Raw genomic sequence first — 27,102 nt, 5'->3', positions numbered from 1 at the left:
GTCTTTACAGTCCTATTATCTAACCTGGTAACTCACAACAATGTCTCTGATTATCTCTTATTACCTTAGCTGGGGTTCATCAACCCTTGGTTTCAGCCAACGCTTCTGTGCCTTCAATTCTCATGAAATACTGAGCTCTGTCACTTTCATGCCTCCACACAAAAATTATCACCTTCATCAAATCCATGACTCCAGATTCTGCTTCTAGGGGCTCGACACTGTCCACTCATCTCTCTTTTATCCCCGTCATTTTTGGCTACTCAGTTATCAATGTCTTGTGTCTTTCAGGTGCGGCAAGCACTCCCGACGCTGATTGATGACGTCAGTGTTTCTCGCCATCTCATCGTCTTCATGGTAAATTTCTTTCTTCGCTGTATTCAAGTAACGGGGAGTGATGTCTCCCTGTTACATATAGTATAGTGTTATACATTCTATAGGACTGTACTATACTATACACTGTTAACCATCTTTTCATTACATTTCCTCCCTGTTCCAGCTAAGAACTCTCTGTACATAGTACAGAACATTACTGCTTTGATCATTATTTATGTATTTATGTGATATACGTGCCACCTGGCCCAACAAAGGCTTGGAACAGTTTACAGTAAGAGAACAGAACAACTGTAAAAGAGCAACCAGAATACAAAAATAAAACAGAGACCAACTAAACAATATCTCAGTAAGTGCAAGGAACGATCTCCCATGCATTTTTGCCAAGCAGACTTGTACTGATGCAGGAAGTTGCTCTCAGCTGACCTTTGGGATCATAATGGGGTAGGCAGTCTCTTAGATATTATGTAGGGCCCTGACTGTTTCGGTCATTTAGGGGGTTATAATGATGACCCCATCCTGAGCCCCTGTAACTGTGATTGTAATATAAATATTGTATTATCATCACCACCAATAATATTAGTATTATCATTAGCAACAAGCACCACCACCACAACAGCAACAAAATGATCAGCACCAGATGGAGTTTCTACGTTGTTTTTATGCTCAGCATTGGGTACAGTTAGCTGCTGTAATCCAACTCATTTTTAAGTTTGAGTAAATATTACTATTCTGGAGAATGGTTGTTCATCCCTTGCTTGACTCTATATGTCAAAACAGTAGCAATTGTGGCTACTGCAGGATATAATGGGAAATTATGTAATGTGTGGTGGGGTGTGGGGCAGGAGTGCAGAGTAAGTCCCCAGCCCAGCCCAGCCCAGCCCCTGGCTTCTTTACTTTTCATCCCATCCAGGAAGAGCACACACCAACTGCTGCAGCTTCCTGAGCCTTACGAAGGGTTTTTGAACCCGAAAGCTTGCTTAATAACTATTCTCCAACCATTTGGGTTGGTCTAATAAAAGATATCAAATTCACCCAAGGAACCTTGTCTGCCTATAACCCTAGGAAAGGGAGATTAGCAACGGACAGGAACAGAAATGTGATAGTACCCAAGCCTCTTTCTAAACCTAATCATTGCTCTCATGGCCAACAGCATAAGGCCACATAAAGGCAGGAGAAAGAATCTAATGTCTGTCAGTGGCTTATAGTTGCTACTCTTTCCTTCTTCAGATCCTTCCATCAGGAAATATTCTCTTCTCTGGCAGTGCCTACAGTAAACTATTGATTTGCTGGTCTTGACAGTGTCACACGTTATTGTCCTGTGTAAATTCTTCTTTTATGTGATGGAAGATAGCCAAAAAATTGCAGCAGAACAATAGCAATACCATTCCAGAGTCTTCAGGTTCCTTCAGCTTCACTCAGTTTAGTTTTACACCATTTAGACTGCATTTATTGCAGTGGATGTTCTCTTGGTGATGGAAAGACATTAATGCTTTGAAATAAGAGGTGTCAAATGAATGCCTGTGTGCCAAATCCAGCCCACAGAACCATTCCATTGATGCTGATAGTCCAGTGGGCTACTGTTAGCTGGGGGGGCAGGGGGCAGGGTCTGCTGCAGAATTTAAGGTCCCTAGACCCTGATTGACATGGCCATCAGCAGCAGTCCCTCAGCTCTACGCTGCCACCCAAACATGGCTTGCAGCCCCACACCTCCAGACCTGTGCTGCTACCTGGATACAGGCTCTGACCGCTACACCCCCCCAGCACCATGCTGCCACTTTGCTAGTACCCTGCATCACTGCCCACCCCCTGCTCCAGGCCAATGTCCAAATGCACCCTCATGCTGCTGCCTGCCCTCACAACTGCATTGCTGCCCAAATGCAGCTTCAAGCTTCTATCCAGGCCCAGGCCCACTCTGCTGCCTTAATGCAGCTCTGGAGTTGCTTCTGGTCCTACAGATCCAGCCTGAGAGGAGCCTCTGTGGTCCAGACCCAGCCTGGGATGAGTTTGACACCCCTGTTTTAGAGGTCCCATCCACTTCTGATCCTGTTCACCATGAAGTCATACTGCCTTGATCATGAGTAAATCATTCTTGAGAATTCTGTTCTTATTGTTCCCTGGCTTCAGGGTCTCTCTCAAAGTCATTGGTAATGTGTAGAGGGTGCACACGGGTGCATGTGCATCCCCTGAGATTGGCCATGCATCCCCTGGAAACACCAGCCACGAAACTTTGGGCTCAGCGATCTAGCGGACCCCCCTCCCAGGCTTAGGAGGCACCAGTTGCCCATGCTCATGGCACTCCACGTTTGTTCAAGTACAGATCCTTCTGAAAGAATTAGAATTAGTTTACAAGGAAAAGAAAAAATTTAATTATACTTTGAGGAGTTAGTGTGCCAAATATAGAGACTAAATTCAAACATTAATGTGTGAAACCAAGAGATCTTAGTGCTGTTCTGTGTGTAAACCTCAATGCAGATTTCACTATAGAGTTGCTTTTGTAAGCTCTCTAATTATATAGTTGCTGTGGGGAGCGGGGCTGGCTTGATCTTTAAACTGAATTAGCTTATTTATATATTGTAGCACGCACAATATGTAGTGAGAAATTACTGTGAATTCCCTGGAACATCTGCAGGGAAATTTGCCTTGCTTAACAGGCCACACTGGGAAGCTAGTAAGGCTTTCACAATTGCTGTGATGCCCCCTGTGCACCTGATAATGTCAGCTCTTGCCTTTGCAGAGAAGAGTTCTATTTTGGGGACTGCCTACGCATAAAAATACAGATACACACAGTCCTGTCATTATCTGAATGGAGAACATGAGTGTTTGCCAATTGTGGCTTAGATTGCTGTACACACAAATAGCACTGGGAGAGAGCTGTTCTGGATGAGTTGGCCTACATACCTTGGAATATTTTGGGGGACTGGGACTTCCACTCACCCAATTATTAATGTCAATATTCTAGTGTGGTTAACATTAACATCGTTATCCAGTTGAAGTCAATCAATGGAGAAACACCCCCTGAATTCAAAAGGTGTAGTTATCTTCTGAGAAGTGCACACACATCCGCTCACCCACCCACAATGGTTTCCTCACCAAAAGAGGAAGGATAAAACTTTAAAACACCCTTTAAAAGGTTTCTTCAGTGTTTCCTTCCAATTAAGGTACACTTATATTACTTTGGAATGTCTACATTTGTAAAGTCATTTACATTTTATGATTAAATAAAAAGGCAAGATTTAAAAATGTTAAAATATTAATGTAAACATAAACTTAAAACATGGTGACTGTGAATGACCCTTACTTCAGCAGTGTTTCTACTTCAGAGTCCATTGCTTTCAGTGGAAGTACTTGTTTTCTGGAGGTTAGCTATGTGGGCAAGCTGGTGTAATTATAGCCTGATCAAGGTGTAGCTTGCTAAGCAGCAGGACTGCTTTCACTTTACCCAGCATGAGTCTAAGTATCCACATCTCTCTGGGCATGTCTACATGTGCACCTGACTGTGCAGTTGCTACTGTGCAGTCATTTAGTACTTGCTTTAACACAGAGGGCATGTCTACAGGAGATGCTACATCGCCATAGTAATGAGATACAGCAACTAGTGTCTGCAGGCACAAATCGTTACATCAGTGCTCATTGCTACTGTACAATGGAGTTGGAAAAGATTCGTGCACTACCAGGGCTGCATAGTAATGGAATATGCTAAAGCAAGTACTAAATGACTACACAGAAACCACCATTACTGTACAGTCCTGGAGGTGCATGGGTTGTTTCCGACCCTACTGTGCAGTAGCAATGAGCTACTGTGCAGTAGCTCGTTATTACTGTGTAGTAGTGTCGGCATCACAGTTTGTGCCTGCCAGCATTATGTCACCATAGCAATGAGATACATTACCATAGCTCGTCGCTATGGTGGTATAGTGTCTTGTGTAGATTCATTCTCTGCATCGTATATGGTAATGATATCTGGTAGATCATAAGGCTTGCCTTTCAGTGTGCCAGGGCCCACTAGTTCATCTTCTGGACATAATTTCTGCCCTCTGTAGCTTGCCACATCCTCTAAAATCCTTTATATTGGCCTTATAAAGGGGACAGGGAGAGGGAGGAGATATTTCAAGAATTGGCATTGGTTTCAGTGGGATAATCCAAATGCTTCAAGTCATAGATGTGCATGAAGAACATTGTTAAATCATATCTAGAACTAGAAGAAAACTTCTTCCCATCACCTTTCTACTGCTGTCTCCAACCCTTTCCTTGTCCTTCATTTCTCCAATGCCTTTAGTTTGGCAGCACCACCTTCTTCAAGAGCATGCTTTCCTGTTACAGGAAAACTTTAGGACACCGGACTACATGTAAGTTACGTCAACACTAAAAAGAGATGGACCCAAAGTGAATGTACATCTGGGTATTGCCTCCATATTTAAATAATTTCTTCACATTCCTAGCAAGTCACTATTTCCACAAACCAGAAATTGTGCCAGAATGGGAGACTCATGTGGATGTAGAAAATAAAATCCAGAAAGCACACATTCAGATTTTTTTCCTAATGCAATGAAGTATTAAACTTATTTATTGCAGCGTTCATGCTGCTGTCTTATTTTCTGATTTTTAAACAGTGAAGTGATTGGACTACCTTAGCACAACACACAACCAATAGCCATCTCAATCATTCTGTAATTAATCTTTAAATTAAACACATGCATGATATTTGTCACTCTCCAAAATTCATATGAAGGACCTACGAAGAAGAATTTGTATAGTAATAGATGTACAGCTAAGCAGAAAAAGCAGGGCAGACAGAGGAGTAGATGGGTAGGGGTAAAAATGCTGAGGATTGCTGCTTCTGGAGTTTTAGCTCCTACAACAGGAGTGGGCAATTATTTTGGTTGGAGGGCCACTTTAAGAATTTTGGTGAGCTGTTGTGGGCTAGGTGGGAGGAAGGTGCTGACCTGGCCCAATGTGGCAGGGAGGGTGGGGGGGCAATTGATCCTAACTCGCACGGGCCCATCGCAACCACTACTGGGGGCATCAGATAGAGCAGGTGGGCAGATGAGTGAAGTCTCCATGAAGGAGGACCCCTATGGGCAAGGTGCACTTGGCCAGGCTGATGTGATGGGATTACAGGCAGGCAGGAAGTGACATCTGGGAGCAGGATGGATGGGCAGGGCTGGGATCATGGGACAGTGAGAGCATGGGGCCAGGGCCCAGGGCAGAGCCACAATCCACTCCCTGCACATCCCTGCAATGGGCACCAGTTTCATGAGCATGGACATGCAGGAAGCAGATCACTGATCTGGCCCTGGCCCTGGCCCAGCACTGTCATACCCTTGCAATCCTGACCCACAGCCCTGCCCATCTGTCTTACTCCTGGACACTGCTCCCTTCCTGCCCACAGCCCCATCTCATTAGCCTGGCCAAGTGCACCCTGCCCACAGGGGACCCGGGCCAGTCTCCATGTCTCCTTGTGATGGGCACAGGGTGGACTAGCTGGGGTGTCTGGGCAGTGGGGCTGGGTCTGGCAACAGCAGAAACACTAGTGGTAGGAGCCAGAAGGAGCTACTACTGTTGCCAGGAAATTGAGTCTACAGTTGTTCAGGGTTGCCAGGAAATGGAGTCCAGCTGCCGTGTTGCTTCTGCCCCACAGTGCAACCAGGAGCAGTGGGACCAGCTGCATGTGCTATAGCCCAGGCTTCCCCCCATGTCTGGGCTGGGTGGGGCCAAGGGACTTGCCACAGGCTGGATTGAATCCCTTTGTGAGCCAGATCCAGTCCGCAGGCCATATTTTGCCCACCCCGTCCTAGAATCTTAATCTCAGGATCTTGATGGATAGCTACTTGCAGACTCCTTTCTCTCTGCAGGGAAGTAGCTAGAAAAAACAGACTGAAAATCTTCCTTTACACTGCTTCAGGCCTGTTGTCTTTGGATTTGATCAATCGCTGCTAGTCTCAAAAGCCACATTAAGTTTCAGTGGCAGAGTCAGACTTCTCAATCTTGGATCATGGAAAAAGAAATGAAAGTAAAGGTAGTGCTAACCATCAACCAAATTACAGTTTCTATTTTACCTTTATGAGAAGAGGTAAACATATTAAGGCCATGTACAAACATTGTTTGTCCTGGGAGTGTCGCTGCTCTCCCAGGAGAAACCACAAATGTGCAGATATTCAGGACTTTTCTCCTAGAATGAAAATGGCCACTCTGGAAGAGTTTGTTCGTTGTTCCCGATCTGGGAACAACCAGGGTCAAAATTGCTTTTGGAAGAATGAATGACTATACATGCTCTCTTCTGAGAGAAGCTATAGCATGATCCTTTAGCATCCCAGAGTGCTTTTCTGTCTGCCTCCCCCCACATTGTCACAGTGATTGTATCACTGTGACAATGGCAGGCCCAAAGTCTCCAGATGGCTGCTTCTGTGCTTATTTGAGTTAATTCTATCAACAGTCACTTAAAAGACATGAAAAGATGATTGGGATGCAAAGTATGATAGGAAGAAAGGTGGGAAGGGTTTAATATCACATGCTTTCTCTGTGCTCCAGGTACAATGCTGCCTGGGTTCTCTGTTCTACCCCTACCCATCTCTTCTCCCCCGGTGTTCCTGTTTATCTCACCTACCACACTTTTATCTTACTCAGTGTACAGGTGTTTGAACAGAAGGAGATCCTAGGTGACAGGTCTTGTGGTTTTGCTGGACCTCCTGGTATGCTGCATTCTTAGTTAGAACTTTCTCCAACTTGGTAAGACCTCTCATTTTTCTTCCCACAAGCCAGACCCTGCCTCTTAAAGCTCCTGAATCTTTCTGAGCAGTCCCAGCACCAAGCTGGCCTTCCTTGCAGCCTGTTAGGCCACCCCAGAAGCAGATGCAGGATTTTGGAAAGGGGAGCACAGAAGCAGTAAACAACACTGCTGGGGTGGCTTCCCCTGCTGCTTCTAGCCCCACTACCCCCTCCAAGAGTGGGCAGACCTCAACCCATGAGCAGAAATCAGGGACTTTTCTAAGCCCCCAAAGAAGGTAAGAATTCTCACCCTAGTCACTATCCCTACTGATCTGGGGATGAGGAGGACTTCAGAGCTGCTCCATCCAGGCTGCACAGGGGCGAGGCTCAGCCTGGGACAGCAACAGCAAGCAGGTAGATTTTTCTTCCCCATTTTTTAATTTCAGCCTGGCTGGAGCAGGACAGGAGCTCACCTCACCCTCAGTGCTGCAGAGACCGTGACAATAGCAGGAGCAGAAATGGAAGGGAAGGGGACAGGGAGGGGATATGCCTCTCAGCACAGAGAGGAATCAGACAGAGCGGGGGGGGGGGATTCTTACCTTCTTCAGGGACTTAAAACATCCCCAGCTGTTGCTCCTGCTGCATGGTTAGAAAGGTGTGAAGGTGTGTGGTGGGGGGGTAGGAATGGGAGTGGAGAGGAGGTGCACTCACACACTGCACTCCCTCTACATCCACCCCTGAGCCTCCTTCAGTTCTTTCCAAGCTTCCCTCAGTCAGTTCCCCTGGGCCTCTTCTTTTCTTTCTCCAGACAGAGCTCTTACCTAGTTTGCTATCAGAACCCTTTTGCCTTTTATTTGCTGCTGGTGCTCTTCTTTTCTACTGCTCCTGGGGTGTCACTTCCAGCCTCTCCTTAAAGGGCCCTGTTCCTTTTCCCCTGTAATGATGACTGAAGGGGTCCTGTTACAAAAGGGAAGTAGTAACTTGTGATGGAAGAAGACAGAATGGGTCCTTCATAGTGGTTTGGATTCATGTGTGACTTCCAGGATTCCAATTATGGATCTCAATCTCCTGTCACAGCAGTACTATACAAGGTAGCACCTGATTGCCTGTTTAATTTGAAGCATATGCTTAAGTCCTACTAACTTCAGTGGCACGTACTGAAAGTTGAACATGTTCTGGCCTAAATAAGAGTGCTTTCTTGAATCCAAGCCTTACAGCTTTTTGAGCAGAATCAGACTCGGTTTGTTCATGTCCAAGTTCCTTGGTCAGTTGTCTTATCAGGAGGTGGTGTTCACATGTACACGCATCAAAATGCCTGTTCTATGTTATGACACCATCTCCAGACTGGGTAAAAAGAGGCATTTAAGGGCATGTCTTCAGCTCCTTTGGACTGCTTGAGGAAGCTATACAATTAATCTGTGCACACATGCTCCATGTGTGTTATGCCTGGAAATGGATGCAAAGCAACTACCTTAATGTAGCATGCAACACATGCCATAAACACTCCTGAGGCAGTGAGTTCACTGGTATACACCCAGCACCTTGGCTACTTTATATGTATTCTGAGGTATAGAGCACACAAGTAGGCATGCCTTGCTTCACTGTGGCACTCCCTACCATGGTCCAGGGGCTGTGTAGACCAGGTCTTAACATTTCTTTTCTGAGACAGTGGGTACATCTATATGTGTGCTTTAATGCACATTAGCCTATTTTAATGCACATTAAAGCATCACTAAAAAAATCCATGCTATTTAGTTAATGTGCAATAAAATAGGTTAGTGTGCATTAGGCATCACTTAAAAACCATGGGCCATTTTTACATATGCTCCAGGGATTGAGGAGGTGGAGCTTTACTTCGAGTGGCTGCAAGAGCCACTCTAATTAAAGCACTGCTGCATCTGCTTTATCAGCATCCAGGTGCTTAAAGCAGCAGTGGAGGCACTTGAACTTAAAGCTCATTTGATGAGCTTTAGTTCAGGCACCGTCACTGCCATTTTTAAGCACAGGGCCTCTGATACATGAAACACAGGAGGCTGCTGGAGTATGGCAATTGTCATGTTCCAGCAGACTCGATTAATCAAGTCCGCTCTGATGTGCTGGAATTCCAGCATGTTGGAGGAGCCTCTGTGCTCATGTATAGGCACTTGGGCTCTTTAGTTAATGCACATTAAGACAGATTAATGCTCATTTTCCTAGTACCTCACAATGGAGGTACTAGATTTATTGTGCATTAACTAAAGTGTGTTAATGCACATGTAGATGCACCCAATTTGTGCTACAGCATTGTGCTACAGCATCCTCAATTGTGGTACAGCATTGTGCTACAGCATCCTCTTCATTCAGCCTACAAAGGTAGGCTGAATGAAGAGGATTCCTTACTATATCTCCTTTGTAAAATTTCTCTCTCCATTTTCATTTTTCTGGAACTTGCAGACAACAGTTACACTGCTTTCATTCCAAGGACCAGAATACAGCTTCTTTCTTCTACCTCCTCTGTTGTTCTGGGACAATCTGCTGACTACTTAGCTATCAGTCAATGCCTAACAAAACTAAGGTACAGCAGCACAAAAGAGACACTCTATATGCTGTGCAATTTACTTTGCTATCCCTTGAGCACCATATAAAGGATCTCAGGTAGGTTATCTTATATTCCCACTCTGCCAATATGTCATATTTGCCCTAGAAATGTTGTTCTGAGATTTACTGTTATGGTGCTGATGATGAGAAATGCAATGTAAGCTTGGCTGTTGTGGAGTTAAGATTGCTGAATGGTTTCTTTTCTTTATAAACTTTTGAAATTCTTTAAATGGTTTCTTTGACTTTTTTGACAGTCCTTAACAAATCTTTGGCACATGACTGGCGAAAAAGAGTCAGGGCTTCTGCTTTCGGTAAAGAACAAAAGGGAATTGGACTTTTGTACATGAGTAATAAACGCAGCTTTCATTAGATTTTTTATATGTAGTACTCATAAAATGTGTTTAAGATGGTGGTAGCCCTGGTTTATAAATCTATCCCTGGAACAGAGGGAGTATTGGCAGGTTTCCACCATGAACTGTCTGCTGTCAATGGACTTCTGAGAGAGACAAAATCAAGCACTGAGGGAAAGGTGTTATGTCCATGCCCACTGAATCTTACTGTCCTGATGAGTCTGGCAGCAAGTGTGTCAGTGGTGATTTTTTTTATGTGGATTTTCTGAACTGGGCGGAGGGGGCACCAACTCTTTCAAATACTGACTTTGAATATAGAAAGTCTTTGGATTATGATTTTCAGTCATCGCAGTCTTGAATTAAATCTGAACCAGTGATTAAAATGGTAAAAGGGTCATAATTCCATCAACTAATCCTTTAACCACCCACACTTTACTAAACTTAAACTGAGAGTGTTAACATTGACCTTATATTCCCTGTTATCAGAAAGGGAGGAAACATCACACCTTCACCAACTTGGACTGCCAAACTTGGTGTTATCTGAGACAAAGGATTCAACATGATGAACTGGAGAGCATCTATATGTGCTATTAATACGTAGCAATAAACTCCAGCACAGTTTATTGTGCCCGGGACCTCCACATGCTGAGCCGAGTCGGAGCAGCTGCAGCTGGCAGGAGGCCTGGAGGGTGAGGAGGGGGTCAGCCTGCAAGTCCAGGGCTGCTGCAACCTGGGTCAACATGCTGCAGAGGGACTGGCTGGGACATGAGGATGCTCCAGTGTGGGGCTAGCCAGCAGGCAGCTCCTGCACTGAAGCACCCTCATAACCCAGCAGCCTCGTCAGCATCTCCATGTGCGTTGCTGTACACAACCCCCCCTCAAAAACAAAACAAAACACCCCCCCCCAGCACCATAGTACTTGCATTTACAAATACTAACCTGCTGTGGAGTTTATTAATTTCCTGCAGCCTAATAGGGCTGCATGTGTAGACACCAAGATGTTTGCTGCAGAAATAATTAGGCAAGTCCACAGTAAACACTCATATAGACACATCCTGGGACATTGATGAAGAGGCCTATGCTCTGCAGTATACTGAAAATGTTCAAAGATGTGGACCTATTTGAGAGTATTTCAAAGTATTTCACTGCTCTGCTGACTAGTGTTTGTTTAATGGATATCTATAGCTATATATCTACATATATCTATATTCTGAAGTGGAATACCAAGAAGTGAAAACTGTGAAAAGGAAAAAGAAAATTATTCTGAAGTAGAAACCTCCACTGAAATATTCTGAAGGAAAGGGAATATACCCATGGATACAAGGCAATTGTGTTTTCCTTCAATAATGAATTAATTCATTTTTCAGAATTCCAAATAATATGCAATATGGTAAGGTCATGTTTCTGTCATATCCAGACAACAGTTCTGTAATGTCTGGACAACATAACAGATAACACAGATGTGGGGAAAATAAGATAAGTGCCCTAAATGTCCCTGTAAATTGGATTATCCAACCTTTCTTCTCTTGTCATGGGAGAAATCAGACCTGAAAATCCACATATCTTACTTACTTCCCCCTCCCCTTGTACAGATTGAGGAGATATTGTTTTCTTTCATTATTCTCCCCATTCTCTTTACCCTTCTCTCCTGCCCTGCTGGTGGTTTTCTATATGTTATTTCTCAAATGTAGCAATCTGACTTATTAGCATAGAAATGACAGCAAGAAATATATGAAAAAGCCATTTGCTTTACCCTCTCTCTGCAATTATAGCTTAACTGCTTCAATAAACAACGAAATCATTCCCCACACACATCATTACCATTGAAAAGATTAAAATAGTCTGGTTATCAGGGAAAAAAGAAAGCAAGCACATATGACCGACTCCCCCACACAGACACCCACCCTGAATTCCACCAGGCAGCTCCTTCTTGCTGAGAAATGTACATGACATTCCAGAAGACGTGATGGCATCTCCCTCTCTGTGCCCAAAGAGCCCTTGAAATGTGGTAGGAAGTGAAAATAAAGACAAAGACAGACAATTAAAAAAAAATGATAATAACGGCTGTCATGTTATAGCCTTCCTAGAGGCCACAAAATCCCAGGCAGTTTGCAACCATTTCTTCAGAAAAGATCACAAGGCAGGGGGATGACACAAAACTAGCTGAAATAATTTAGCTTAGGATGGTCCTGTATTATTATACCGAAGGCTTGGGTATGACTGTAAACTGCATCTGACTGGAAGGCCTTGTGGCAACATAGTAGGGCTGCTCATGGTGGGGTATCTCCTATAAAATATCAGTGTTGCATCCTCCAGAGTAAGGCAAACATGGGTGCCCCAAACCCCTAGCCTCCACTGCCTTGTGGATACTTTTTGGTTGGAGAAATGCTAAGGGACATCACCCTAACAGAAATGTGCCCTCACTGAGGCAATAGGCATCCAGTCACAGTCCTTGTCTGTTGCTTTCTGGAAGAAGCTACAGCCATCAAGGCACTGAACATCTGGACTCAATCTGACCTTTGGCTTCTGTCTCAATGGTCTAAAGTGGGGATGGTAGATCTTGGGTGGTTTCTACTCCTCCATTCTGTTGCCTAGGTTTACGCATTGAAGGTCTTGGTGTGATGGTCTCAGGACTTCATACAAGCAGATTCACCAGACATGTGGCTAGACCTCTTACACATACACCATGATCCAGAGGCTTGACAGTTGTCTACTACCTTTCATTAGACAAGTTTTAAGAGTGTTCTGCTGTTTCCTATGTATTTTATGAACTTACCTTCAGATTGTCTTCTTTTAATACTTAGCCCTTTTATGGGGTCTGTATATTAATTGTGCTATTCACTGCTCATGACATTGAACTAAATAGAATTTGTCAAAGCAAGGACTGTCTTTTACTGTGTGTTTCTACAGCATTCAACACAACAGAGCCCTTTCCTGTCTATGGCCTTGGTTATTGTTATAAAAACTATATTGGATAATAATAGGAAAGTAGCACTCATTGTTCATTATATTCAAAATATATAACCAGAACCCAAAGGTTCTTTGGGTGAATCTGATATCTTTTATTAGATCAACTTAAATAGTTGAGAAGAAAAAAAAAAAACTTTAAGCAAGGTTTGGTTTTAAAATCCCTTCATCAGGCCGAGGAAGTCTCTGCAGTTGGTGTGCGCTCTTCAAAACACTTCTCAGAGATGAGCCCATGAACCCCACCTTACCAACCTCTTGGATAAAAAAAATCCAGGAGGAGGTTGGTGAGGTGGGGTTCATGGGCTCATCTCTGAGAAGTGTTTTGAAGAGCACACACCAAGTGCAAAGAGTTCCTCAGCCTGATGAAGGGTTTTTAAACCCTAAAGCTTGCTTGAATTTTTTTCCCCCAACTATTTAAGTTGGTCTAATAAAAGATATCAGATTAACTCAAAGAACCTTGTCTGCCTATGTCCTTAGACCAACATGGCTACAACCTATACCCTTGTAAATATATAACCAGCAGCATATAGCAGTGGGTGCATTTACACATGCAATTAATGTAAGGCAATAAACTCCTGCCAGCCTGGGTCTGCTCCTGCCTAGCTTAACAGGCTGTGGAACTAGCTTAACAGGCTGTGGAAAGGCTGGCTGGGACACTGAGGTGCTTCACTGTGGGGCTAGCCAGCACGTAGCCCCCAGACAGAAGCACCCTGGTGCCCAAGCCAGGCATATCAGCATCTACACATGTGCTATTGTGAAGTAAAAAACTTCTCAGCAGGGCAGTACTTGTATTTACAAGTAATAGGGGCACATGAGTAGATGCTGAAACAGTTACTGAGGAGTTAATTGTGGGTTGTGTTCCTTGGTGGAGGCTGTGGAGGGCAGGGTTAGTGAGCTATAAAAGGAAGTGGATGGGCTGCATACCATCAGGGAACACAAGGGAGAGACTGATGCTTACTGATGCTTTCTGCTGGGCTCTGCACCTAGAGAAGAATACCACAGAGACCAAGCTGATGATTGGGCCTGAACAAGATACCCCAGCTGATAGCAGGTGGAAACTGGTCACGTCACAACTGAAGCCACGATGTGCATCAGTGGTCCCACCAATAATACTGCACAACAGTTACGAAGCCCTCTCACCATCAACAGATGATGCACCCATGAGGGATCAACCAACCCCAGAAAGGAAACAACGTAGAGTGATAGTTGTGGGACACTCTCTGCTGTGGGGCACAGAGGGAGCCATCTGTCAGCCAGACCCCTTTGCTTGAGAGGTCTGCTACTTTCCAGGAGCCAAGATTCATGTTACAGTAAGTATCCCTGAACTGGTCCGCCTTATTGACCACTACTCCATGCGCCTTTTCCATGTGGGCACCAACAATACAGCAAGGAGTATCCCTGGAAGGATCATGAGACACTACAGGACCAAGGGGGCAAAGCTCAAGGACCTAGGAGCACAAATTGCCTTTTCCGCAATCCTCCCAGTTATGGGCCATGGCTGTCAGAGGGAGGAGTGTATCGAGGAGGTCAACCAAAGGCTTAGAAGATGGTGTCACCATGTGGGCTTTAGATACCTCAACCTTGGTATGCAGTTTAACTACAGTGGCCTACATGCAAGGGACGGTATTCATCTTGCAAGCAGAAGGAAGCAGCTCTTTGCCATGAGAGTGGCCGACTTGTTGAGGAGAGCTTTAAAACTAGGCACATCCATGGGCCGGGGAGACGATTCCGCTGCTGAAGCAGAATCTACTAGCCACAATGATACATGGGAGGGCTTTCAAACAATGGATGTCCAGATGGGTACTGACATCTTGAGGCAGAGACATTGTGACAGAAAACCTGAGGTGACAAGGGAGAGCTCAGATGCCTTTATGGGAACACCAGAAGCATGGGAAATAAACAAGAAGAACTGGCACTCCTTCTGACTGATGAGGAATTCAACTTGATTGGGTTGACAGAGACCTGGTGGGATGATACTCATGACTGGGCAGTAAATATTGAGGGTTACAGGCTTTATAGGAAGGATCAGATTGGGAAGAAGGGAGGAGGTGTGGCCCTCTATGTGAAAGAGCAGTATCCCTCCCTGCAGGTCATTTTTGACAGCAGGGAAGGGTCCCTTAAGACCCTCTGGGTCAGGCTACAAGGGGAACCAGGAGAGGGAGACCTGATGGTGGGAGTCTACTACAGGCCTCCCTCCCAAGAGGAGGCGAGTGGTCAAACATTCTTAGGAGAACTGACAGAGGCAGCTAGCACTAGAGACATGAACATCTTGAGTGACTTCAGCTACCCAGACATCTGTTGGGAAGACTATTCAGCCACCTCCAGCAAGTCAGCCAACTTCCTGGCAACAATAGACAATCTGTTTCTGACACAGGTTGTGGAAGAGCCTACTAGGGGCAAGACCACTCTGGATTTAGTGCTGACCACTAGTGGAGGACATCGTAGATGACCTGAGGGTTGGTGGTACTCTGGGCAACGGTGACCGTGACCTGATATGGTTCACCATCCACTGTAAGAGTGGGAAGTTAGTCACCAAAACAGAAGTCCTTAATTTCAAGAAGGCAGATTTTGGCAAACTCAAGAGGCTCATTGGAGAAGCCCGCTGCAACTGGCAATTGAATGATTTAGGAGTGCAGGAATGATGGTGCTTCCTTAGGAGACAATTCTCACGGCTCAAAAACAGGCCATCCCCATGCAGGTAAAAAGCAGGAAAGGAGCCAGGAGACCTACATGGCTCACTAGGGATATTAGGGAGCTATTGAAAAAGAAAAAAAGTAGTGTATATGTGTAACAGAGCACCCTGGGCTCTATTACCTAGAGAGACATAGGCGTAGGCAAGCAGCTGCAGCTGGTTACAAGCCCTTATCAGGCAGGGTTGCCTGACTGGGGAACAGTGCCCAGCTCAGCTGTAAAAGCTGAGCTCTGAACTGCAGAGTGGGCAGCACTCTGCTGCCAAGAGCTGTAAAGGTAAACATCATGCTGATCAGTGTGGAGGTCTGGGGGGACTATGGGGATGGTATAGGAGATTTCCTGTCCTGGGCATGACAGGAAACTGCACCCTGCCAGGGAAGGGTGGCCTGGTGGAGCTATCTTGGATGCAGGAGTTGCAGTGGATGTAGTCTACTTTCTGGACTTTAGGAAGGCCTTCGACACTGTCTCTCACCCTATTCTCATTAAGAAATTAGGTGACTGTGGTATTGACGCCTACACAGTCAGATGGGTCGCAAATTGGGTGGAGGGCCACACCCAGAGAGTGATGGTGGACAGTCATTTTCGACCTGGAGGGATATGGGCAGTGGGGTTCCCCAGGGCTCAGTCCTCGGGCCCACACTGTTCAATATCTTCATCGGTGACTTGGACAAGGGGGTGAAAAGTAGCTTGTTCAAATTCACAGATGACACTAAGATGTGGGGAGAAGTGAGCACGCTAGAAGAGAGGGCCAGGCTACAACTAGATCAGGACAGGTTACAGAGGTGGGCGGATGAGAATAGGGTGGGTTTCAATACTGACAAGTGCAAGTTATTGCAACTGGGGAGGAAGAACCAGCAGCATATCTATAGGCTGGGGAGGTCCCTTCTTGTCATCACAGAGGCTGAAAAGGACCGTGAAGGCACTATTGATTCCAAGCTGAACATGGGCTGCCAATGTGGGGACGTGGTCAGGAAGGCTAACCGCACCCTGTCATGCATCTATAGATGCATCATGAGCAGGTCCAAGGAGGTGATCCTCCCCCTCTATGCAATGTTGGTCAGGCCACAGTCGGAGTACTGCATCCAGTACTGGGTGCTGCACTTCAGGAGGGATGTGGACAGCATCGAGAGGGTCCAAATGAGGGCCACTCACATGATCAGGGGGCAGCAAGATAGGCCCTATGAGGAGAAGCTATGGGACATGAACCTGTTCAGCCTCCACAAGAGAAGGCTGAGAGGGGCTGTGGTGGCCATCTATAAACTTGCCAAGGGGGACCAGCAGGCAGTGGGAGAGTCCCTGTTCCCCCAAGCACTACCAGGAGTAACAAGGAATAACGGCCATAAGTTGACTGAGTAGATTCAGGCTAGACATCAGGAAGCACTACTTCAGAGTCAGGGCAGTTAGGATCTGGAACCAACTTCCAAGGGAAGTGGTGCTCGCTCCTACCCTGAGGGTCTTCAAAAGGAGGCTAGACAATCACCTAGCCAGGGTCGTTTGACCCCAGCATTCTTTCCTGCCATGGCAGGGGGTTGGACTTGATGATCTGTTTAGGTCCCTTCTGACCCTACCTACTATGAAACTATGAAATCTGTGGCGGGGTAGCTCTAAATAAATGCCAAAACAGTTACCTCCCCAGTGAAAGGTGGATAGGGGTGCCTGATAACCCCAGCCCCCACATCCCTGGTGGGTTTATCTATAACAGGGATGTGGAAACCAGGTGTGCGGTTCCAGAGTTAACAGGGACCTGGAAGCTGGGTGTTAGGCTCCAGGAGGGAAAGGGATTAAAGCCCTAGTCTGACAGAGAGCGGCTTGGAGCCCAGTGAGGGGGTCTGGGTCCTGAGAGTGATGGGATGTCTGGGGACAGGGCTTGGGAGCCCAAGGATGGGGCAGGCTTGATGCCCAGGGATGGGGCTTGAGAGCCCAAGGACAGAGCTAAGAGTCAAGAGAGGCTTGTGGCCTGTGGACAGAGCTTGGAACCCAAGGACGGGGCCTAGAGCCTATGGCAGGGGCTGATAGGGCCAGGGATAGGGCTGGGATCCCAGTGTATGAAAAGGCTGGTTGTTAAACTGTGTGATAGTGAGGCTGGTTGTTAAGCCATGTGATGATGAGGCTGGTTATTAGGCCATATGAAACATCTGTGAGGAATGGGACATGTCAAGGGGAGGCCAGAGCGTGTACAGAGGCCCTTGTCAGCAGGACAGGTAAAGGGCAGCCTCCCACCTGATTAACATCAGACAATCAGGAACATCAAAGCATGGCAGGCGAGATGGGTGGCTGGCTAGCCCAGAAACAAGTGGGTGGACCTATACTGAAATTGGCCCTGGGATGCCCACTTGTTACAATATGCAATGAAGGAATCGCTCAGCAACCAGGGAGGAATACACCTGTGTCACCTGGACCTGCAGATGAGAGACACGGAAAGCTAAGGCAGGTATGGAGATCAAACTGGCAACCAGTATAAAAGACAACAAAAAGTCCTTCTACAAATACAGAGGGAGCAAGGAAAAAAAAAAAAAAAAAATCGGGCTCCATTGTGGGACCCCTACTGAATACCCAGGGGCAGCCCGCAGTTGATGCCCATGCAAAGGCAGAACTACTAAATATATACTTTGCCCTGGTATTCCTGAAACCCAACGGAGGCTGCTTACCTGACCAGAGGCCCAGGGAACAGGGGGAAGGTAACAGCCTACATGGAAATCAGCCCAGAAAAGGTGAGGGATCTTCTACAATGCTTGGACATTTTCAAGTCTGCTGGGCCTGACAACCTGCACCCAAGAGTCCTGAAAGAACTGGCCAAATGTATAGCAGTGCCACTGGCCAAGTTGTTTGAAGAGTTGTTAAACTCAGGAGTTGTCCCGGACAACTGGAAGAGGGCCAATGTGGTGCCCATTTTTAAGAAAGGGAAGAGGGATGACCCTGCAAACTACAGACTGATCAGTCTAACCTCAGTCCTGGGTAAAATCTTTGAAAAGTTGGTTAAGGAGGCCATCAACTACAAGCTGGTAATGGATGGGGTGCTAAAAAGCAACCAGCATGGCAATACCAAGCTGTGGGGAAATGCAGGCACACCAGAGGATAAGGCAAAGATCCAGGATGACTTTAATAGACTGGATTTATGGGCAGAACAAAACAAAATCAGATGAGGTTTAACAGAGAGAAGTGCAAAGTCCTTCACCTGGTTAGGAAGAACCCCTACCACAAATATACAATGGGCGATGGTCCACTGGCTGGCACAGCTTCTGAATGAGACCTGGGGTCACCATTGACTGGAAGATGAATATGAGCCAGCAGTGCAACAAGGCTGCCAAAAGGGCAAACAAAACTCTGGTGTGCATCAGCTGATGTGTGACCAGTAGATCTAGGGAGGTACTCCTGCCTCTCTATTCGACATTGGTGAGACCTCAGCTGGAGTACTGTGCCTAGTTCTGGGCACTGAACTTCAAGAAGGATGTAGATAAGCTCAAGAGGCTACAAAGAAGGGCCAGATGTTTGGTTAAGGGCATGGAGGGTAGGTTCTATGAGGAGAGACTCTGGGAACTGGGTTTGTTCAGTCTGAGGAAGAGAAGGCTGAGAGGTGACTTGATAGCTGCCTACAAGTACATCAGGGCAGAGCATCAAGAACTAGGAGAGCAACTATTCAGGAGGACACCTCAAGGGAGGATGAGGACCAATGGGCATAAATTAATAAGGGTAAATTCAGGTTGGATATAAGGAAAACCTTCTTCTCTGTAAGGGTCACCAGAATCTGGAACACACTCCCAGCAGAGGTTGTGTAGTCACCCTCCTTGGAGTTGTTCAAGATGAGGCTGGATAGGCACCTTGTTGAGCTCATCTGAGCCTAATAACTTCCTGTCCACAGCAGGAGACTGGACTTGATGATCTTTCAGGTCCCTTCTGGTTCTATGTTTCTATGATTCTAATTAGTCTATTCCACAGTAAATGTCTCGTGTGCTTCAGTGGGCATGTCTACACATGTCGCTATAGCAACATCATTACTGCACCAGTACTTCCTTTTGGAAGTTTTAAACGATGGTGCAGTAACAGCCCGTACTGCACCGTGTGCATGGTGCACAGTTATTTTTAGGCTCTATCTTGCCGTAGTAACATGCTATAACGAGGTAGCCCATTGCTATGGCAATGTAGCTACAGCATCATGGTCTTGCCTGCAGACGCTACATTGCTGTAGTGCATTGCTATGGCAATGTAGCATCACATGAAAACGTACCCAGGATATGCTATATTTGATACATGTACACAAAGCATAAATGCATCCATATCTATCTTATACATTCACTTATATACTGCTCACTGTTTTACATGCACTCAGCATGTTGTGTAGTTGTGCAGTTAGATGGATTTTTAAAATATGTATTTTAGGCATGCCTATTTTAAATACATTGCACTATGAAGGGCTTCCCCCCCAAGTAATCCTAGGTGTGTCATCTAGACATATCCTTAGTAATTCCACTTTACCATTAAAGCATGTTTTTAGCTGGGATTCTTAGGTTTCAATCTGAGTTTTCCACAATTTGCAGTTGGGTTGCAAAGGATCCACCAAGTTAGTCTGAGCAGTTCTATGCAGAAAACCATGTTGCACACAGAGAAATCTTCAGGCTCATATGTATGACCTTAATTGGCTCATAGCCAACAAAGCCACGTAGGCACAACTTGTTGAAGAATTCTCTGATGTGTCTCACGTTCTGTCTGCCTGCTAGTTTTTGTAAGATGGCAAGATAAGTGCAAAGAGATGGAAATTTTCTTCTGACCTCATTTGAATAATGAGGCCAGCCCTTATATCCTGAGGGAATTTGAAAGTATGTGGGATGAAGATGCTGCCTGGCACGATTTTTCTTCATGAAAATGCTGAGTTTATGAAAAATAAACACTTGCAAGAAACTGTTTGGCTTAAATATAATTCCATTACTTGACTGACCATATGAAATACATCAAAAGAAGCTTACATTGCTTCACTTTAAGTAATTCCTGTGAAATAATGATATTACTGCTTCCTTTCACAGGTTTTTCTTCTTTTTTTATGTTACTGTTCCAGTGCAGAAAATCTGTACTGCATTATGAATACACTCAAGCACCAGGGAGCTGAGTGCAATAAAGGAATAGAATAGAATAGAAAAGAAGATAAAGTATGGAGCTGCTACAAAATGGCTTGTATTTTCTTTTTTACTTGCTAACTTGACACTGTTTCTGCATTTCAAATGTGTTGAGGAAATTGTGAGCATTCTCAGGGGTGAAATGGAAAGTTTAGGTTCTCTATTAATGTGTGTCATGGCCACAGTTGTTTACTTTGTTATAATCACACAATCTTTTGTTAGGGGTCACAATGTGCACATCAAAAAGAATAGAGCTCAACCTTGGCATACCAGGGCAACTTTGCCCATCTGGCAGCTAGAGCCAAAAATGTATATCAGATCTAATTAGCAAACATTTTTTGTAGAACTAAGCAGCATTTTATGTTTCAAGCTTGCAAAAGAGGACAAGTAGGTGATGGGTACTCAACAGCAGCATTCCCCAGAAGTGCTGGGGATGTGATCTACACTTGTCTGAAGAGCAGTAGGGGTAGGTGAGCAGGGTACCACCCCCAAACATTTAAAAGGGGAACAAGATTGGCAGTGGCGACTGCCATTTCCCTGACCACTGCCACAGCTCAGGCTACAAAAACAGCTTGTTACCCCTCTGTGAAAAAGCCCTGTGCTCTTGCCTCAGTGCTACCATAGTGTAAAGGGAAATTCTAAATATTGTGAGATGGGATGAAATTGCAAGAGTGATCACACACACTCAAAGGTTCACACGTTTGTTTTTTTCTTGCAGAGAAACTGTTGCAGGCAATTTTGTTTCCAGAAGTGCCAGAGACTCCATGAAGTTCACTAGAGACTTTGCTGTTTCAGGTGGAAGGTGCTCAGATACCGCCATGATGTCTTGCAATGTGAAAGCTTTGAGAGAAAAACTCATCTCCCACTCAATCAAGAGATGCAGAAAAAGAAAATGTAAAGTTTTATTCCTCCTAGTTAACAAATTAGCAGCCTTTTTTTTCCTGTCTGAGGGGTTTTTCTCATTATAAAGGCTGATCTCACATTTCTGAGAATCTTTGGAGGTATTAGCTCCTGGTGACACTGTGCATATGTTCTTAAAACAGCATCCTGATGCCACTAGGTCTTGAAGCAGCATCTTCAGTCCAGAAACACACAGCTAAGCTGAGAACCACAGAAAGACTGACTAAGCATATAAATTTCACACTAAGCCTAGCAGGAAAGAAGTTAATGGTTTGATCTGGAGACAGGCACGTAAATTGGACTGACCTGTGATGTCTATTAGAAGTGTCAAGCCTGGACCACCCAGCTGTAGTAGGTAATCAGAAGGTAAAACGAAATAAAGAGGAGCTACCATCACAGAGGGAAAACATGTCCATCTCTCTTAAGCTGGATATATGAAGCAGGGAGCTCTAGGTGTGTTTGAAGAGAAAGGGAGTAGAGAGAGTCACTCTATAGACCTTTTGCCCATGTGATGGTTTAGAAAAATTAGCAAGGATTTCCTGAGGTAGGGAAAAGCCTGGAGACAAACTTCAAGTGCCCCCCCCCCCCCTTCCTCTCCTCCAGCGCTATATGTACTAGGGGAGATTCCTGAATAATTCTGTTACTGCTACGCTAGGGTTCCCACCAGTATCAACACTGCTGTAGTCACAGTATTGGGGAACTTTTAGAAACCTCTTTAGTGTAGACAGACATAGCCTTTGAGTCAAACTTACAAAGTGGTGACAACTCAGCAAATCAAAGAGACTGTCTAGGCTTCTGTGTCAAGAGATGACCCAGATGTAGGCTAGCTTGGAGGATAGGGGTGGATCTCTAGGGAAGGGATCTCTTTTCTTCTCCTAAGGAAAGTAGGCAACTGTCAGTAAGAAGAATTATGTCTAAAATCCCCAGAGACATTTTGTTCTGGCCAAATAACAATCTACTGACGCAATGCCAGTAAATATAGCAAAGCTTCCAACAATGAGTCTTTATCTCCCAGCATCCTTAAGAGTCAGGCCAGCGGTGGGCATGCTTTGGGCATGTAGTATATCAGCATTCCTACCACCTGAACAGCAATTCCATGTTGTTTACACGGGCTTGTAAAGGAATGTTTTTAGGCCATTCCCAAAGTCTAATACTTCCTTATTGTAAGGTGTTAGTACTCATCCTTAGGTTAGGGCACTGTTATACTCTGCAATGGAATCAGAGGTTGTGTCCAGGCGAGTGAGGCTGTGCAGTATGTGGCACTGCAGATGTGTTTGCAGCACCACATACCACATGTTCAGCTGTTCTCCACACTGCAAAGGAGCAGCATGGTGAGGGGTTTTTTGACCCCTGGCTATCCTGCAAAAAAAAAAAAAGCAGAGCGGCATACATGGGGGCAGTGTGCACTGCTCAAAACTGGAGCCTCTCTGGCCGGAGCTGCAGACTCCAAGCAGCAGGATAGCCCAGGACCCCAAGTAAGACTGGTCCCCAGGACCCCAAGTAATAGCAGCTCTCCAGGACCCCAAGTAAGGCTGCTGGCCCCAGCACAGTTGCTGGCCCCAGCTTTGCCTGCCCCACCTAGGCTAAACTGCCACATGCCAATGGCACATGGCATGGGCATTCCCTGAGGACAACTAGCGGCAGCACAAGGTGCACCACTGCTGGTTGTTCCCGGGGAACCAAACAGTCACACTTATCTGGACATGGCCAGATGGTTCAATAGAGAATGAAGTCCAATAACTACACTGTGGCATGTTAGTGCTCTTATGAGGTATCTGATGGTATGTTACACATTTAAGTCTTGCCATCACAATGTAATGATGCAACATTATAAGGGCAACCTGGCAAACATAATACTGGGAAACTGCACCATGATTCCTTTGTGTCTTTTCAATTGCATTTGAAGCTGCATCTCCTTTCTCTCCCTTCTCATTAACCTTTGTTAGGAGAATTGTCCTTCCTTTCTCACCCTACATCTTCCTGTTGTAGTGGAGGGGAGTGTCTCTTACATCTTCTTTCTCCCTTTATCTAAATATTTAAAGCAGGGTAGGGTGGGAACTTAGGGTGTTTTTACACATACTCCAATTAAGGTGCCCAGAGTGTTGTGTGTGTCAGCATCCACACTTCAAAACGGTGGCAGGGGCACTTTATCTAACGAGTTAAAGCACTCTCCACCACCATTTTGAAGCATGGGGATGCTGATACATAAGATGCAGAGACTGGCTGGAGCACGGTAATTACCATGGTCCAGCAGACTCAATTAATCGAGTCTGCTCTGACACACTGTAATTACAGTGCATTGGAGTAGCCTCCTGGCTTGTGTACAGGTATATTTAAATGAATGAAAAGAGATACTGGCAACTTCTCATGACATCAGGCAAAACAAGAAAAACTCGTGTCACACTCATGAACTTCATAAGGATCATGTCATATATAGGTTTAGCGCAGTGGTTTTCAAATGGTGGGGCGCACCCCCCTGGGGGACAGGAAGGAATGTTGGAGGGTGCAGAGTGCAGGGGGGCACAGGCAAGGGGTTTGCAAGGAGGTGGCATTGTTGAAGCCTCGTGGGGGGATGTGTGGGTAGTAATCCCCATGCAAGCTCTGCCAGTGGACTGCTGTACCTCTGAGAGCCCAGTGTGGCAGGAGTATATCCTAGAGCCACAACTGGGCCAAGGTAGGAGGCACTGAAGCTGTGGCAGATGGAGTCTGCCCTGCTGAGCTGGGCTGAGCCATGGCGACTCCTAGGATGAGGGGTGCCCTGTGCCTGGCTGTACTGCTCCTCTGGGATGAGCGGGGAGGGCATGAACCAAATAGTAACTCAAGGTGGGGCTCAGCTCAAAAAGTTTGAAAACCACTGCTTTAGAGCCACAGGTTGACTATTGATGCTGTGAAGATTTTCTCAGGTCAGAAGGGATTATTTAGTCCTTACTCTGATGCTTACTCACAGAGAGCTTCGGTGAAGTGACTGGAATTACTCCAGTAAGTGCTACTGGGCGCATCTACACATGTAAATGCTCCAGGGTGGGTTTACTCTAGAGTAATTTACCCTAGAGTAAACCCAACCCAGGCAGGCATCTACACATGCAGGGAAGTGGGAGCAGATTTGCTGCTCATGGCAGCAGTCTGCTCCTGCCGGCCCTGTACCAGCCCCCTACAGCAGCCAGGGGGAGTTCTAGGCTCCCCTGGGTGCTAGCCCAGGGGCTGGGTGGGAGTGTAGGGCCAGGAGACAGATGTCTCCTGGCAGGGGCTGGGAGACTGCTTCCTGCCCCTGAGAGCTGCCTGCTGTTAGGGCCAATTCTGGCACTGGAGCCCGGGCAGAGACAATGTTGCCCTGAGCTGGCAGCAGGGAGCTCCCAGCCCCAGCTCCCCAGCTGTGGACAAGGGGCTTGGAAAGAGCTGCAGAGGAGGGACAGGTCCCAGCCCCCTTCCCAGATCCACTGGTAGGAGAGCCAGCAGCAAACAATCATCTCTCAGCCCCAACTCCACAATCACCATCACCAAGTTGGGGCTGGGAGATATTGTCCCCGCCCAGGCTTTGGTGGCAGAGCCTGCCCCAGAAGCAGGCAGCTCCTGGGGGCAGGGAGCAGTCTCCAGCCCCATGATGCCCAGCGGTCTGGGACTAAATTTGCTCCTGGTTGGCTGTCCACATGTGCCGTATTGCACAGTAATTACTCCCGAGTAAATCTGCTACTTGTACTTACAGATAGCAAATTTACTCAATTTTAAAGCAAAATACTGCACAGTAAGTGTCTGCACGTGTAGATGGTGATGTTTACTGCACAGTATTTTGCTCTAATCCGAAGTTAAATGTCTTGTGTAGACACGTCCACTATGTATGATGAAGAACAGCAGAGCTGGACCCCTGGTTATTTAAGCAGTCCTTATTTTCAGCCTGTCAGTCCCATTACTGCACATAATTTAAACCTTTTCATAAGTTTTGATAAAAGCCCATTTAGACAGCTGACCAGTTCTCTTTGTAGCTTCTCTTCTGTCCCAGTTATTATAATCACCAAAATATCACAGACCCACCTTTCTGTGATCCCTAGCTTATTACATGCACTGGCACTGAGCAGCATTTCTGGTCTGCACTTCGAAAGGATAGAGAAGGTAAAGAAATAATCAGAGGAAAAACCAAATACTAGGTGGTGCTTATATAAACTGAAGTCAACCTTTTTCAGTTTTCCCAAACAGAAAATACTGTGCAAGGTAAATCTATGGTAGTTCCCACAGAAATCCAACAGAGCTCCACCTAGCATAAGGAAAACAAAGCAGAGCCTTGGGGAGTACAGCAGGGAAACCTGTTTCATATGTACAGCAAGCTTTTAAACTTCTTTATAGCTGTTTATTCCAGCAGTCCATGGTTTTTTGCTTATATCACAGCAGGACAGTTGCACAGGCTGCTGGACTGAAAATATGTGATAAACATACAAATACCTTTCTCAGCTTATATAAGACATCCTGAGTGCCATCACCTACCTTAAATCAAAGGCACTGTGTATATAATAATATATATTGCGTCTAAATATATAATAATAGTAATTCATTCTTTTGTGAACACCTCCCCCCCCGCCCCATCTTAAAACTCTTGATGGAGATGCCTTCACCTGACAGGCCCAAAATTGGTCATCAGGATGGGAAGGCCTGAATTACCTGCATTAAAGCAGGAAAAAGCATGGGGGGTACAACCATTCTTTTTAATGTAACCTCCCTTTGACAAGCCTGGAAGTCTACAGTTTGGCTGGTAATCAAGTTCCAGTTCTAATTCTAATGCTTTTAGCTCCCAGGCTGGTTGTGGGGACCTTTGTTGGAGAGCTCATGAGGAGTGCCATGAAATCCTACTGCCCATCAACCTATTCCTGTGCTCCTCTGTGCTTCTAGATTGCTCTTCAGTTCATGTGGGCAGAGTACTGATTTGCTGCAGCTCAAAGTCCTGCTATTTTTTTCCCCTGTCAATCAATCTGCCACTCATTTTCAGGCAGAAGGGAAAGCAACAGGGGCTAGAATCAAATTATTTTTAATGAGCCCTGACAGATCCTGGCTGGATCCAACCTTCCTATACAAAATAAAATGCGGAAGTTATGCAATGCTGTCTTCTAGAAATAGATAAAAATGTTGTCCTGTCCTCTTAGTCACCTTGATCATGTGATTTCTTTTACTCCCTTTAAAGCAAGTTTGACACCCTAGTTGAGATGCACCTTCTGTAAGCTGCATATCTACCCTGCCTTCTACCCCAGTAGACTCTCATCTTTTAAGACCACTGCATGGGAACTGGCTACATATATTGGCTATGCTCTCAGAGCAGCTGCTCCTTTTTATTTGTAGTCTTACAAACATTGAATTGCATTGTTTAGCAAAAGGAATCTTTACCTGAATGAATAACACCTGTGCTAACCACATCTTATTTTTCTACTACTTATTCTCTTCACTTCAGGACTTACCTTGTAGAGGGAACCTACACTTCTCAGTTGTAC

At 45.6% G+C, this 27,102-nt stretch overlaps 1 long non-coding RNA gene across 1 annotated transcript; it reads left to right on the top strand.

Moving 5' to 3' along the window:
- Positions 1 to 242: 242 nt before the first annotated feature.
- Positions 243 to 27,102, top strand: LOC112550126. The gene is made up of 3 exons (XR_003093788.1): positions 243 to 354; positions 21,450 to 21,625; positions 27,063 to 27,102. It is a non-coding gene; the product is annotated as an uncharacterized LOC112550126 (long non-coding RNA).

The sequence above is a fragment of the Alligator sinensis genome, unplaced genomic scaffold, assembly GCF_000455745.1.
Source record: "Alligator sinensis unplaced genomic scaffold, ASM45574v1 scaffold957_1, whole genome shotgun sequence".
NCBI classification, from domain to species: domain Eukaryota; kingdom Metazoa; phylum Chordata; order Crocodylia; family Alligatoridae; genus Alligator; species Alligator sinensis.
The sequence above is the reverse complement of the archived record's forward strand: the minus strand, read 5'-3'. Positions and strand labels throughout refer to the sequence as shown.